This window comes from Raphanus sativus, chromosome 4 (assembly GCF_000801105.2).
Source record: "Raphanus sativus cultivar WK10039 chromosome 4, ASM80110v3, whole genome shotgun sequence".
Taxonomy (NCBI): domain Eukaryota; kingdom Viridiplantae; phylum Streptophyta; class Magnoliopsida; order Brassicales; family Brassicaceae; genus Raphanus; species Raphanus sativus.
In genome coordinates this window covers 14,270,447-14,287,389 of record NC_079514.1, presented here as the reverse complement: position 1 = coordinate 14,287,389, position 16,943 = coordinate 14,270,447, and the positions used below count along the sequence as shown (strand labels likewise).

The following is a 16,943-nucleotide window of genomic DNA, read 5'->3' as shown; positions in this document are numbered from 1 at the left end:
GGCCAGGAAGAAAATCGGGAAATGTTTTCTTCTTTGGTTTGTATTGTTTTCAATCATCACAGAGTTGCAATAGTGCTTTCTATATGTTTATTATTTAGCCAATAAGTTTTGTTTATGGACAATGTATAGTTATTGCATATACGAAAATCATATATGCAAAAAAACATTTGCCTATATGTTTTGTCCAAAAAAATAATGCCAAGTCATTATTATACTACTGCATTAATATATATAGAATAGAAATACAAACCTGTTTACTATACAAACATAAATTCATAAGATAGTATATACATATATGTATAATGGTGAAATATTACGTAGATACAATTTTTCATTTCAGGAAGTTACTATCTTATAAAAACACATAATAGGCTCATGTTCTCTGATCTGGGACGGCAATACACGAAAGGTTAGGAATTTTGTGAATAGAACAAACAAATTTCTAATTGTAATATAGTCGTGTGTAGTTACAAAAAAAAAATTGTAATATAGTCGTGTGGAGCAGGTAAAAAGTGAATTCACTAACTAATTATGCACCATTGAATCTGTTAATTTTATTGTTCTAATGTATAACAAAAGATAAAAGATAGTAGTACATTTTTCTGGAAAAATAATGAGGTTGCCTCGAACAAATAAAAGTTGAATTATATGTATTTAACGCAAGTGAAACAAACCAAGATTTCTGTGGTGCTACACTTGTGCCCAGGAGAGATAATAGTGACGAGGGAATTTTTCTTTTTCTTTTCTCTAATGACTCGCCTTTAACTCTGCTTTTATTCCCACTGATCTCCATTTGTATTTAACTATTTATTAATATACTTACGCAATTATTCGTTAACTTTCTCGAGAGAAACAAGTATTAACAATGTGTTCCTTTTTATCAAAGTATTCTCTGAATTTATAAAAGTCCATAGACGCATTACATTTTTATAAACATCTTGAAATACTGACATTTTTCTCTACAAAAAAAAAATTTACGCTATAATATTTTTAGATAAATTCTATCAGTTGATCTGGTTGGTTCCAGGAGAAATACACTTAGTGTTGTAGAATATATTAATCTGAAAACGTATTATATTGTTTGACTCGAGTTTAAAATATTTTTTGACAAATATTAGAGAATAAAGAAATTATCTATTACAATCTAACATGTTAACTACTTAAATTAGAATATATTAATCTTAAATTTTTATGAATTATTATTAATTTTATGATAGTTTTTTTCTTGCAAAATTGAACTCTCGAAATTTTTATATTTGACTTAACTAAATAAGATAATACTATATTTAAAAATTGTTTTATATAATATATACTATATATTTCAGTTTGTGTTTTTATTTTCACCACAAAGAAACAACAACCATTGTAATTAATTAATTAAATTGATTTTAAATGCAAAAGTAGAATTTGTAAAAAAAAAGAAGTACTTAATTTATTGCAATTAAAAGGAAATACTTAATTTATTATCTATATTTTCAAACAAATCTCATTTATTTTGTTATCTATATTTTCAAACAATACCAAAAAGTATTTTAATTTTAATAATACAGATATCAATTCATTCAGATGAAAAATCTACACCATATTATGATACTAGAAGACGAGCAATTTACTTTCTTTGTTATATACCTCTCTCCAGATAATGTAACACTTGTATAATTATATACTAGATCTTGACCCGCACGTCCACGCGGGTGTTCATTTTCGATTTGAAATGTTATGATATTATTCTTTTAGGTTATGTAATTGTGATATTAAATTTCTTTATACTGTCTGGTGATATTAAAAGTGTAAATGATGAAGTACATTAGTTATTTGGTTGAAACTTACATTCTCGAAAAATTTGTGTTTAGATTTTCTTTTTTTGTTAATTGTAAATGATGTATTTAAATAGTTGATCGTATTACCGTGTCTGTTTATTATAATTTTCTTTTTTCATGTTAAACCATGTGTTTTATGACGAAGATTAAAAAAACTAAACAAACTCAACATATATATGTAATTAGAAAGTTCTATACAATGAAAAAAAATTCTTTATAGATATAAAATACAAATAAATAAATAGCTATGACTAAGGATGCCATTTTAAAAACTTTAAATTACGTAGACATGTTCATAGAAAATACAATGATTTATAAAATTTTATATGAAAAAATTAACATATAAAAACAGGTATATAATACACTTAAAAAAATTGTCATAATTTTATTATCTAACTCCATATTACAATACGAAACTTCAATACTTTCTTGCAGAATAGTTCATACATTAAACTCGATTTCATGTATATAATAAGTTCTGAGTGTATGTGAATGATGAGTATGACTTTAATTTGATGGTTAGATAAAGGGAGAATTAGAAAAATGGGACACTTTGAACTTTTGTTTGTCACAATAGGATTTCTCATACTTTTGACAATTCTGGACATGTTTTATCCTTCTTTAATAGGAAAAATAGTAAATTGAATTTTAAAAATGTAAAAAAATATGAAAATTATTGGGAACATAAGTATTACAATATATATGTTTAAACTTTTTTAAAAAAAATTGGAATCATATTTTATTTTATCTTCTAGCTACAGTTAGAATACTCATTCTGGTAATCTACTTAGTTTGTAAATCGGATTCTAAGTTTTACACATAGATATATCTAGGATATATACCGTAAACTAACATTTCTTGTATATTCTGGCAAAGATAGAATTAGTTACGTTATAATCAAAAAAGATGTCTTCGATCTACCTATAGCTTGATAACGATATATAGCCACAACTCAATAATATAGCTCGGCTATATTACGTGCCATAATTTGTTCTGCCTTTTACCTTATATGACACCTAAAGGAAGAATATGTTTTTCACCTACTATACTGTATTCTGCATAGGTAGTATATATATTCTAGGTAAATCGTAAAAATATGGAAACTTCCATATTCGGTTAAAGAAATTTCCTAAATCTAAACTAATCTACCTAAGTAGATTGTCACCCACTTCTCCCACTATCTCTCTCTTCTTCATCGACATAATCATGTCTAATTGCAGAGGAGGCTGATAGAGTTAAAAACCAAAAAAAAAGGTTGGCTCTGCTGGTCATCGAACACAGGATCTCTAGTTTTGTAGACCAGCGCCTTATCCATTGGACCAGATAGTCTACTTGTTTGTTGTATGATATATTTAGCTTATAGACCTTTCATATTCAATTAAAGAACAGGGAGAGAAATGAACCAAAATCTAATTCGAACTGAGAGGTGTATGAATTCCCAAGACTGAATTCCTCAAAAATCAAAACTGAAATGAAACAAATTTAGACTAAACACAGTTGAACAATACATCATACAAAAAAGAAATGCTGAAACTTTGTGACAGAAGAAAGATCCATATTCATAAAAACATATCGAAAATCACCAGAAACTTAGGTACATCCTCAAACAATGGCTTCTGCAGTTTTCTCTGCCAGCTTCTATAGCTTTTCAGGACGGGTACCTTCGGCTTTATCTTTTTCATAAGCTGCAACTCCATCACTGTTCCTTCTGCATGTATATGTGCTGCATTTTGTACCATTAAAGATGAGAGCTTGGATACTTTCATCAAACTGGAGAGAGAAAAAAGGTTTTGTTAGAAAACCTTCGGTAGAGAAGGATTCTTCTCATCATCAAAGGCGTTGTGTAACACCCATTTATCGATCCTTCCGATTCCAGGCCTGATTTTCAATGTGGTTTAGACCAGATCTTACATCAAACTGTGAAGGGACCGTCCGACGAAACTTGTAGTGAGAGAAGAAGACCATCCGGCGAAACCGAGAAGAGGACCGTCCGACAAACCCAAGAATATATCCCCAATTCGCTGAATTCATATCTGAGAACAAAGAGAAGAAAGAGAAAAACAACATTAGAGGCAAAAGATTGATGATTTAAGATGAAAAAATTAAGGATTTTCCACTTAACCTAAATCACCATTGAAAGGGGTTGAAGGCTTGAAACTACATGGCGGAGAAGAAGAAAAGTGAAAAAATATTAGGGTAAACAAGGTTTTTAATCCTTTTGTGGTTTTTTATTTTATTCTTTCATTAAAACTTAAATCAATTACAAATTAATTTAAGATTTTAATTAAGGTTAATTTGGTTAATTATAAGGGTATATTGGTATTAACCTTATTATAAATCTTATTTTCCTAAAAAATCTTCTATAAATCTTATTGGTACAAATCTAAGTTGAGAATGTCCTATTTTTCTAATTTTCCCTTAGATAAAAGGCAGTTAGGTCCATTTGTAAGTACAAAATAAACAAAATAAAAATCCATTAAAATGTTGTAAAAATCGTCATGGGCTCTGCATTAAATGAGGTGATTATGGACTCTAGGTGTGAAATAGGGTGATTGATTTAGATAATTTCTTGAATTAAAACCAGTGGCAGTCTGTGGTAAATAAGAGAAGAAGTAGGGGTTAGTTTCTATTTGTACTTCACTTTTAATAGGATAGATGAATATGCGTATTCTACATATTAGTACTTGCTACTTAGAGCATCTCTAACCACACTATATTTTTTACTCTAAAATAAAATTAGAGTAAAAGTACTTTAGTGGTACTCTATTTTTCGCTATATAATAAAATGAAAATAGGTTTGCTCCAAATATAGAATAAATTGTTTTTTTTGTTCATCACTCTATTTTCTACTCTAAAATAGAGTATTATTAGAGCACACTCTAAATTTATTATAAATACTCTATTTTATAATAGAAAATAGAATAGACCATTAGAGATAGTCTTAACGTTTAGCAATTCAGTACTGCTGCACAGCTGAGTTAATTTGTTAAACAACGATTGATTATAAAATTATTGAGCGCAACTAACCCAACAACGACTAGTCAATTAGTAAATAAAAATCTCAGCTTAAATTATTTAGAAACACAAAATCAAATCTTTGTCTACACAGTGATGGTCAACAGACAAGTCACTTTTGAAACCACAAAAGCAAACTGCTTTATAAAGCAAAAGCTGTCCTCTTATCTCTTTCATCATTACTTCAATTTGTTAGTGCATTTCACTGATTTCGTGTAATATTGTAAAACAATTAATGTACTTGTTGTAATTTAGGTTGAACTGAGCTGCTGTGACACAAATCATTGTCGTTAATGCATCTCCAACCCTGTTCAATTTTAACTCCAAACTTTATCTTGGAGTAATTTTTTTCCAATCTCATTTCATATTCAATACTAAAATAGAATAATAGATAGGACTATTCTATTTATGGAGTAATATTACCTATTACTCTATTTAGAGTTAAATTTTTCTTATTTATGAAATAATTCCATTAATTTGAAGTTCTTATGTTATACTTAAATAATGTTTAAAATGATATAATAACATGAAAATAAATAAAATACTCCACAAAAGATTATTTATTAGTTTACATAAAATATGTATAAACTAATAAAAACCAAACTAAGTATAAATAATATAAAACTAATATAATATAACACAATATAAATATAAATAAGTAATATAATTATTCGGTACATTGTTTTTGGAATCACTAAGTATTGTTCAAACGAAATAGATTGATTGTTTTAATTATGTGAGTCAAAATTTTGATTGAATTTTTTTTGTACTTATTAAATTTGATATATGCACAAACATTAGGATCCAATATGTAATTCAAATTACAAAATAAAAATTTATTTCCTTCTTTATGTTCTTTTAATGCATAATTTTATTATTAATTAGAAAATTGCATATGACAAAAATTGCACCAATTGAAGTTGAAAAATAATCTATAATTGTATTTTTAATAGTAAATATTTAATTTAAATAAAATATATTTTAATGGAAATTTATTAACATAAAATAGTTGAGTTAATTGTTAAACTTTTATAAGTTGAAAGTACTACTAATAATTATTAACCAAATAAAAAATGAATCATTTGTGAATATTATTTTCTAAAGTAAAAAATGGAGTAATACATTGGAATAAAATTCAATTCTATTTTTGAGTTTCACTATTTTGGAGTATAATATAGAATAATACATTGGAGATGCTTTTAGAATTTTTTTTTTAATGAATTACTTTTTTTATAACTCTATCCGCTGATCCGGTCGGTTCTGAGAAGAACGCATTTAGTGTTACAGAGAAGCTGACTACCATATTATCTGACCCGAGTTTAAAATACTTTCCAACTAATAATAGATGTGAATTGATCATCTCTTACGATTCACCGTATAAACCAATTGAACCAAAACTCAAATCAAAACTGACCAATAATGATAATTTAGTTTCTGGAGAAAATTGAATCCAGAATTAATGTGGGTACTGCACAGTTACTCCACACGTGTGAGAGTTTGAGGCTATTCTCTTGTGATTAAAGATCAAAAGCTCGTTCTTTTTCCTCATCACCAATTTATAGATCGAACTGAATTCAAATTGAACATAACATACTCGGTGGCGGAAGTAGGGAAGGATTAGGGGGACCTATGACCGCTATAAAATATTTAACTTTTAGGTAATTTCTAATTTGGTGAAAATGAATATTTTGCCCAGTATATATGTCTTTATTTTTTTTTTTTGCCGTCTGATAAAAATATTATTAAAGGGCCAAAAGGCCTAACAAACATAATTACAATCTGGTCCAGCAGGACCCGAACCCAAACAAACACACAAAACAAACAAGCCTAAAAGGCAGCCAACAAAACCAGGCCCACGGAAAAACCAAACCGCCATTTGCCCCTCCACGTGTTGAAACACGACACCAAAGGAAACGCGTGGCGATGGTTGCATAGCCTCCATCTCCGATGATCGGAATCACCGCCAGAGCCTGCAGCCGATTCCCCACCGACCAGTAGCCACCGTCTTCACTCCTAGTGAAAGTCGTTGCTGAAACCACACGAACCATAAGACCCCCGGAAAACCACCGAGATATTCCCCACGAACACCGAACGCCACTTCCGACAACAACATTAGAAGGAAAGGAGTTCAGGTTCTACGATACACGCCAGAGCTGTAGAGAGCTTCCATCGATTCCTTGAACCGAGATCTCCTCCACACACGGCCACCAAACACCAGATCGGACCTACGTACAGCGCGCGCAATTCCAAGGAGACGAAGCCGGCGACCACCACCAAAGAGAAAATGACGCGGCCCCAGAGTCAGTCGCCGACCATCCATCGAGTAGGAGATGCGATGCCGGATACTATAACACCAACGATGAGAGAACGAAACACGCTTCATCATTTCGGAGCCGAGGGAAGCGAAAGAAAAATGGACATGACTGTCCCTTCCCGCCGATAGCCACATGCAAACCAAAGATAAGAAAAGCTTTAAACCTAGGAAGCCGGACCGGCGGTGGCTGTGGGAGCCAAAACCGCCGGCCGGAAACAAGATTCTCGGTGGTTGTTTTTTACTGAGAGGGTGGAGAGTTTCATCTTATATATGTCTTTAATCTTCCCAATGCCCACTATTTATTTATTTATTTATTTATTATGCTCCAGCAATTATTATAAAATTACGTAATATGATTTTATAGATCAAATTTGTCTATTACGAAGCTCCTATAAAACTCGTGACGGAAAAAGGCAAAGACCAGAAGTGGGATAATAAACATATCTCCCACTAATTAAAGTTTAGGGTTATATACCCTCAATATGAGTGGGAAATAATTATTCTTTGGACTCACCCCTTACAATTTGGTTTCTATAACGTATCACCAGTGTTTTGTTTTTGATAATATATATTGAGGGAAAAAAATATATATTGAGGGTATATATCCTACGATTTGATTCATGACATTGTAAAAGACGTTGAGGTTTTGCACACTTGTAAGCTTCTAATATAGAGCTTGTATATATCTAGAATTTAATTATTATCATTTTAACAAAGCTAAAAACCAATCGCCTCAAAAAAAAAAAAACGATTAGGTTTCGTACGATACTGAGACCATGAGTGATGTAAAAAGCGCAGCCCCACGTCTGTCTCTTCAATCATATATTGTCCTTAACTTTTTATTCGTTTCTTATTTCTTAACCTTTTGTGCTTACTTTTCTATTTTTAACATATTGATTTTGTGAGTTTTACCCATATATTTGAAAATTAATAGAGAGGTTTTCTTTGGTAAAATAGCGATATTTGCATTTAAATATATTAATTAATTACTTATTACTATACGATCAACCAAGTATAAAATCTATCTTATTAAAACAGAAACATTCTAATGGACCTAACTATTATTTTGTAAGATTTTAAATTAAATGCACATTCTCTTGTATAGGTATATATGATATCCACATGAATTCATTAATAGACTGAGACTCTTTTTTTTATTTTGTTGGTTTAGGAAATAAATGGTCCAACGCTAATTAAAGGATTTGAAATATATTCATGTTCATAATCATACGATTAGCAATTCCATCTTTTCTTTATTTAAGTTAGTGCATAGTTGCATACGATTATTGTTTAAAATTGTCCTCGGATTCAATATAACATATTATGTACAAATATATGTACATATTCTATTTACCTCTATATTACGTAATGTGTAATATTATTAAAATTGAATTTAATACCACCAAACCTTAAGAATACATATAAACATTTCTTTGAGAATATATCTTCTGTATTAAAAAAGATGTATCATTTTTATCTACTATAAAATAGTCATATGATTATAATTTTATTATAAAATAATTTTAATTAGAATTTTATTATATAAAATAAAACCAAATTTTATTATATTAGTCTACTGTAAATGTTCATTATACATTTTTGTCTACATAAATATATAAAATACCAAAATTTTAACAAATGTTTGACTAATTATTTTATATTAGTTTAATATCTTAATAAAATTGAAATTATGTGTATATGCACGGGTCTGAATAATAATGTTAACTAGACATATAAATATAAATATAACTATTATAAAACTAAAAATATAACACTAAAAATATTAAATTTATTTATAAAACATGTTTAATAGATTAACAAAATGACCCATAATTCTATATTTACAATTATGGGTGATTTTGCTAATAAGATATATTAGGAAATTGCCTTAGAGAATATTTGTGTAGTATATATTCGATGCATATGATTATTTACATAACAGATATAGATATCTCGAATTTTACTTTCAAAGAAAATATTTTATGGAAAATACATTCACCAATTCATTACAATTATACATAAAATCTCGGTAATCATATACTGTGATTTGGTATTTATTATAAATTATTTAATTGGTTTAGTATATATATCGGTGGTACATTATTGTTACCCTAAAATTAAACTATAAATACTGATCTTCTACATCATCTTTACACACCCACGATCACTTCCAAAAAAATAATAATAATAAAAATGATAAAACTAAACACTTTTTGTTTATATATCAGACACATGTAATATATTAGACATCAGAATATAATAAAATTCACCGAGTAAATATGTAATAATTGTTTTTTAAATAATTAACTTTATAATGTACAAAAAATCAAAAAAAAAAATTCATAACAATAAAAAAACATATCTCATGCTTCCAAAAAATATGAAAACCCGCCCGACCGGGCGGGTCATGATCTAGTATATGTTAAAACATGAAAGTTTGCATATATACATTATTTAATACATTGATCCCGATATCACATTCTCTTATAATTACGTGAAGCGTATGTAGGATAATAATATACGATAATAATACTTTACGTGATTATAATGTAGTATAATAATATCTATCGAGATCCCGATATCACATTCTCCTATAATTACGTAGAGTATTTTAGGAAAAGAAGAACATATTAGTTAGCATTTAAAATGGCTGGTTTTATTTACTTGGTTAAGAAACAGCAAATAGGCGTATAGTACATTAGTGGACGTATAATGTAATTAGTCAATGACAAATGTTGTAATATGTCTAGTGTAGAAAGGGTTTTTCAATTTTATATGTGAGAGAGTTTGTAAGGATGCCACGTAGGAAATGGCAGTCATATAAATAACACATGAAGCAAATATTAGTTTCATACGATGTTTCTCAAATAATAATAATTTTTATGGTGCCACCAAATGCACCATATGTAAGATATACAGTGTAAGACATTCTCCATATACCAAGGCGAAAAGGTTTACAAATCATCTATCCAAATCGACCACCGAACATTTATTGATAATTTTTAATATATTAAAGTTTTAATTTTTATATATAACAGTTATATATATTGGTCTTAATAATATGTATTATCTCAAATTTTGTAGGTTTTTGACGGACAATTGTCTGGGACATAGCGTTGGAGATATCATCGGGTCAAACTTCCGGGAAGCACATCCGAACTGGTCTCTTACACCGGACCACGTTCGCATGACTTGGTTCAAGTGCTTCGCGGTTAGTTTTAAATATAATTTTATTTATTTTTAATTTAAAAAATAATAATTTGATTAATTTTTTATTTATTTATGATTTTTTTTGTAGCAAAAATGGAATTGGTCCATTGGTGTCAACGAAAAAGTGAAGGGAGCGTTCTACAAAAAGGCGAAGGATCGCCTAAAGAACATTGTTGGTGATTGGAAAGAAAAGTGGAGGGTTCCGGGGGATGACACAAAAGAAACCTACCTCAGCAATGACGTTTGGAATGGCTTGAAGGCTTTATTGGAATTTGCCTAAGTCAGTTCAAAAGTCTCCCACTTGTTCTGCGGCCCGGTTGATCCGCGATGCTGATGGTAATCTGCCAATAACTCATACTTCCGGACAGACTCCACACGCAGGGAGGGCACTACAAGTTGTAAGTCTTCGATCTTTCTTAATTTTTATTAAATATACATTAATTAAGTATTTATTGAATGCATGAGTTTAATTAATTTTTTTTTTAATATAGGGTGCCAAGAAGGAGCACTACCATCTCTGGCCCGAGTTTACAAGATGACACACCAGCATTCCGATGGCACGTTTTCGCATCCTCAACCAGAGAGGATCTGCAACAATATAGAGGTTCGGATCCACGAGGTCCAGAATCAGTTGTCGCAACAAAATCCGGAAAGTGCACCGGTCCAGCTGTCCACCATCGAATAAGACAAAAATTTTGAGCAGATAAAATATATGATCTTTTAAATTTATGTTTATAGATATTTTTAATCTTTAATTTAGTTTTACATATGTACTAATTAATATCCATTCATTAATTGAAGGTTATCAAGAAGAGAAGGGGACATATGGTCGGGATCGGGACTGTGAACGATGTCCCAAAGGCGAGAGCTGAACACGCTGGAAGAATGGAAGAAGATTCCTCCCTCCGAAGGAATTTGACAGCTGCCAACTGAATCATAGCCGACCACAAGGACAAATTTAGGGTTATGGCAAATATGTTCGATCTTATGATAGAGTCAAACCCAAACGTAAACCGCTCTTGCCTTTATGCGGCAGACTCTACGTCGGAAGAGTAAGCGAATTTAGAGTGACGTGCGGATCAGCGTGGTTCCGATCTCTTCGTCGAAATAAACCTTAATGCTTAGTTATTTTGGTTTTAATTAGTATGTACTTTGAATATTTTTATATTATGGATTATTAGATATTTTCTTTTAAATTTATCAAATTTTAAAAAAATTAAATTAAACTAAATTTAAATATTTGATTTTAGTTAAAATACGAAATTCGTAAATAAATAATTCAGACGTAAATTGGTCTCAAATTTACGACCAATGAGCATCTGAGTTCGATGTAAATTGGTCGTTAGAGTACAACTATTTTACCTCTAAAGTCGATGTTCATTAGTCGTAAAATTACGACCAACTGACGACCAATATATAAGACGTAAAAGGATGTCACTATTACGATTAACTTACGACCAAATGTGTTTTCCGTAATGTTACGACTAATTTACGTATAAATAGGCTAGTCGTAATATTACGACCAATATACCTCTAATAATGAATTACGACTGGCTAATATTGACCGATCGGTTTTCGAAGTTAATTGGTAGTAATGTACGTTTTTTTTTTGAGCAACATAATAATTTATAAATCTAACTGGCCTCAGGCCCAAGTTGTTACAGAGTGTGCCAAGCAGGCCTTTGCCAAATTATCCGCAAGCCCATTATCCACTCTAGCCACAAAGGAAATACAACAGAAATCAAAGGATGCAGAGATAGTCTCGATGTCCGAAAGAACTCCATGGATGTTCATCGGCTTTGCAATCGAGTTTACCGCTTTAACAAGCGATAGAGAATCTGAACGAATCCAGAGTTTGGTGATGCCGAGGTGTCGTGCATGTGAGTGAGCTTCCCTAATTGCCAATCCTTCCGCCAAGAGAGCAGATTGAACGCGCAAATGGAATTGGCAACCATCGGAAGCATCCAAGGTAGAAGTAGAGGCGTCGAAGATCCAAGCAAGACCCGCCGATGAAGTTTCCTTCTTCCAGACAGCATCAGTATTGCAAATCACTGTACCTTCCGGGATCGATTGGGGTCTTGTCTGGTTCTGATTAATCCTCTGAGTTTCCGAAGGGGGCTCCTGAGCCTGAATCCATTCCCTCGCTCCCATGAGAGCTTTTGATGCTGTCACTTGCGAGGAGGCAGGTCGTTTCTCGAAGAGAAGTTGGTTTCTGGTGATCCACAGGTTCCAGCAGACCCAAGAGAAGATGTCGCCTGAGACGCCGCTTGGCGGTAGACAAATCCACTTTCCCGCTTCTTGCAAAGCCAACGCGAAGGAGGAGACATCATCAGGGTCAAAAGCTATTACCAACGGGATGAGCTCCCAAACCTTCTTAGCGAATTCGCAATGGAATAGGAGGTGCTCTGCTGTTTCTTGTTGCCCACAATGGATACAAACAGTGTTGTGCATCAAGCCCCTTCTTTGCAGGTTATCTCCCGTAGGTAGTGCTCGATTAGTTATCTTCCAAAGGAAAAGCTGTAGCTTTGGGGAAGTAGGTACTAACCAGATCGACTTGAACCAGTTAAAGGAGGCAGGAATGGTGATATTGTGTGGGATCCTCTCTGCAGCACCAATAGCAGCTGCATAACCTGATCTTGTGGAGTATGAGCCATTTGCTGCAGGATACCAAATGTAAGAGTCCTTTGCTCCACATTTACTAGGCTTTTGTCTCATAATCTGTTCAGCAAAGTCTGGGAGTAGCTTGGTGACTAGTTCTTCATTCCATTCGCAGGTTCCTCGTCTAATCAGGTCCGATACATAGAGATCAGAATCACCTTCTCTCAGGGGGCCATACGGGATCAGGAAAGACTCTGTGGAGATCCAAGAGTCGGACCAGACTTTTATCTCCGTTCCATCCCCAAGAGCTCTTCCTAGTTGTGAAACCAACAAATCTCTACCAGCGAGGATTCCAGTCCAACCATGTGACGCAGATGAGGTATTTTTAACCTTTAGCAGTGACGCTTTATGACAGTACCTTCCCAACAGTACCCTGGCTAATAAACAATCTGGATTAGTGATCATTCTCCAGGGTATTTTTTCAAGTAAAGAGACGTTGAAGGTGTGGATATCCTTGAAACCCAAACCACCCATCCCTTTAGGTAGAGTAAGGCTGTCCCATGATAGCCAACACATCTTCTTCTCTCCCGTATTTGAATCCCACCAGAAGCGGGTAAGTGATGACTGGATCATGTTGCAGAGACCGATGGGAAGCTGAAAGCAAGACATCGCAAATGATGGGATGGCAGAGAGTACCACTTTGAGCATCGTAAGCTTCCCGGCTGATGAGAGGCACTTTGTTGACCAGGACGCTGCCTTTATCTTGATCCTGTTCACGATGAAAGAGAAGAGGTCTCTCTTTTTCCTTCCAAAGTGTTCGGGTAATCCAAGGTATTTACCTACTCCACCTTCTTTGTGAATCCCCAGCATATTTTTAATCATGTTTCTCACTAGGGAGGGTGTCTTTGCAGCAAAGGATATAGACGATTTGTCTGTGTTGATCCGCTGTCCTGACGCCTTCTCATAGGTGACAAGAATCTTTTTAAGAGTTGCGCAGCTCCGGGTGTCCGTGGTAGTAATGTACGTATTACGACCAACTAACTACTAATATTGGAGTCGTTAAGAACCTGTTTTCTTGTAGTATAAGGGATACTCATGCCTCAGATCTTTTACAATCACATGTATTGTTCGGGATTCAGTAAGCAAGAAATTAAATAATGCGGAAAATTATGTTTAACCAAATATGTGCATCCACAGATAATTACATAAAAAGGGAAAATATAAAATAAAATCTTCTCTAGGGATCCAAAAAGGTTCTTTAAAGTTGGATGCACGAAAGAAATGAGGACAACTCAGGCCTCGACATTTATCATTAATTAGTTTCTTTTCACAATGTCTATATAATGGTTACAAACTTTATGCTATGAATAGTACTCCGTTGTTTATGTTCATACTATTGTTATCAGATGTGTTTCAGAAAAAAGAATGTTACCAGATCTCTACTCAGCTTGATAAGTTTTACACTAATTGACATGACTTAAAGTACATGTCTACTGTTTAAGTATATAGAAACAACGTATTAGAACATCTCCAAAAAACTATATTTTGAAGTTTTTTAAACTTTATATTTAAAGTTTTAAGCTAGTCTTTTCCAAAAAAAAACTTCGAATTTAACTTCAAAATAATTTATATTTTATGTTATGCTCCTTATATTTATGATACTTAATTTAAATTCATAAAATGTTATAAATAAATAGCACGTATATAAAAATATTACAAAATATTAATAAAAATGATAAAATAAAATATATAATTTTTACATAGAAATACATAATTAAATATTAAATTACAAGTAAATTACAACATTATTCTATAAATTAGTACATTTGTTAAGTTTCTTTTCTAATATTGCTGTTATCAAAATCTAGTTTTGAAAAAAAAAGAACTTATTTTAAAGTTTTTATTTAATTTTATTTGTAGAAATTAAAATTATAAAAATAAATTTTAAATATTTATGAGTTATAAAATTTTAAAGGATTTAAAAGATTAAAGACAAAAAATTTAAGAATTATAAATAGAATATGTAAATATAATGACCAAAATGCAATGAAAAAGATGAAGCTTCAAATTTGAAATTTTGAGTATTGACACTCTATATTTGAAGTTTTACTACTCAGAACTTTAAATTTGAAGTTTTGAAATTTCTTTTTGGAGAACAAAAAAATTCATATTTGAAGTTTTTGTCACAAATATAGCACACAACGAAGAAAATATTCAAAATGTTTCATTAAAAGAGTTAATTTATATTTATACTCATATGGTTAACTAATCTAAATCTTAGAGTTTAGAGCAGTGTTGTTAAAACCGGACCGGCAAGCGAACCGGATTTTTTTTGGGTCATGGGTCAATGTGGTTCGACCAGGTTCGATCCGGTTCGATTTGGGTTTGATTAGACTAAACTAAATTTACTGATATTTTGAATATGTATATTCTTACAAAGATAAAGATCATATCAAATAAAATATTTCAATAACCATAATGTTTAGAAATTTTTAAAAAGTAACAATCTAAAAATGTAATAAAAGTAATAGAACAATGTAATAGTCCAAATCTCAAATCAATAAAAGAACATATTTAATTTTTATTCTACGGATTTTTGTCACTCCAAATCTTCAGCACCTTTACAAAAATTATAGACACATTAGTTAAAAATTTATACTATGAAATAAAATTAAAAATTATACCATGATTGAGTTCTTCAAATCTAAGTTTTCAATTCTTAAAATCTTCGAAACAAAAACAATACCTTGGGAAATAGATACCTTGTGAGTTGCAGTCTTGTATAGACGTCAAAGACTCAAGAGAAAAATATGAGATGACTTTACCTTATTAATCTGAATCCTATTTTTATTTTAAAAAAGAAATTTTAATTGTTTTATTAATAAATTTTTGATTTAATACAAGAACCAGGGTTTAGCCGGTTCATTGGGTCGCCGGTTCACGGGTTTTTAACGGTTCGATAGGGGTTTTTAACCGGTTCAATTATAGTTGGGTTTTGGCATTAACCCAACCCGCATTTGTGTCCGGTTCATGGTTGAACCTGGTCCGACCGCCGGTTTGGTCCGGGTTTAATAACACTGGTTTAGAGTTAAGAGGTGAGTTTTTTGATTTATGTTTTAAAGGTTTATAAAATAAAAAAAATAAATACTAAAATTTGAAAATAAAAATTTTTCAAAATAGTTTCAAAAATCATTTTTGAATTAAAAAAAACTTGAAAAAATATTTGAATTTGAAAACATAAAATTCGAAATATAAATATTTTTTTTCACTTTCTCTTAGTTTTATTGATTTTTTATTTATTTGTATTTTTTATATCTAGGGTATAAAAAATGTTTGCCCCCTTAAATAAAACATTTTGGTCTTTTTTTAATGATATTTTTATGACAAAAACATAAAAAGTCTATCTAGGAGAATTGCACTATTATATACTTGTTAATAGAAGATAATAATTAAATTCCAAGAAAACTTGGAGATTTTGTAATAGTTCATCACAAAAAGTGCGCTTCGCATCCGATTAACATATTAAAGAAGTATCGAGAGAATTACAAACAGATCAAACTAAAATACTTTTTATTTTTATTTTTCTCCCTAGAAATCTTCCGGGTTGAATAAAAAAGAAACTGGTACATGTCTTAAAATACATGTCTACTGTTTAAGTATATAGAAACAACGTATTATATACTTACTTGGAGGATTATAATTAAATTCCAAGAAAGCTTGGAGATTTTGTAATAGTTCATCACAAAAAGTGCGCTTCACATCCGATTTAACATATTAAAGAAGTATCGAGAGAATTACAAACAGTTACAAACAGATCAAACCAAAGTACTTTTATTTTATTTTTCTCCCTAGAAAGCTTCCGGGTTGAATAAAAAAGAAACTGGTCGATCAGTAATCAGTACATCACTGTACATGCATCAATATTTCCGGGCGTCGTATCAGTGACAAAAGCTGTCTGCCTAAAACCAAAACGACATTACTTTAGT

At 31.3% G+C, this 16,943-nt stretch overlaps 1 long non-coding RNA gene across 1 annotated transcript; it reads right to left on the bottom strand.

Moving 5' to 3' along the window:
• Nucleotides 1-3,330: 3,330 nt before the first annotated feature.
• Nucleotides 3,331-3,992, bottom strand: LOC130511446 (uncharacterized). The gene is made up of 3 exons (XR_008944913.1): nt 3,943-3,992; nt 3,623-3,853; nt 3,331-3,543 (listed from the first exon to the last, which is right to left on the bottom strand). It is a non-coding gene; the product is annotated as an uncharacterized LOC130511446 (long non-coding RNA).
• Between the last annotated feature and the right edge of the window lie 12,951 nt (nt 3,993-16,943).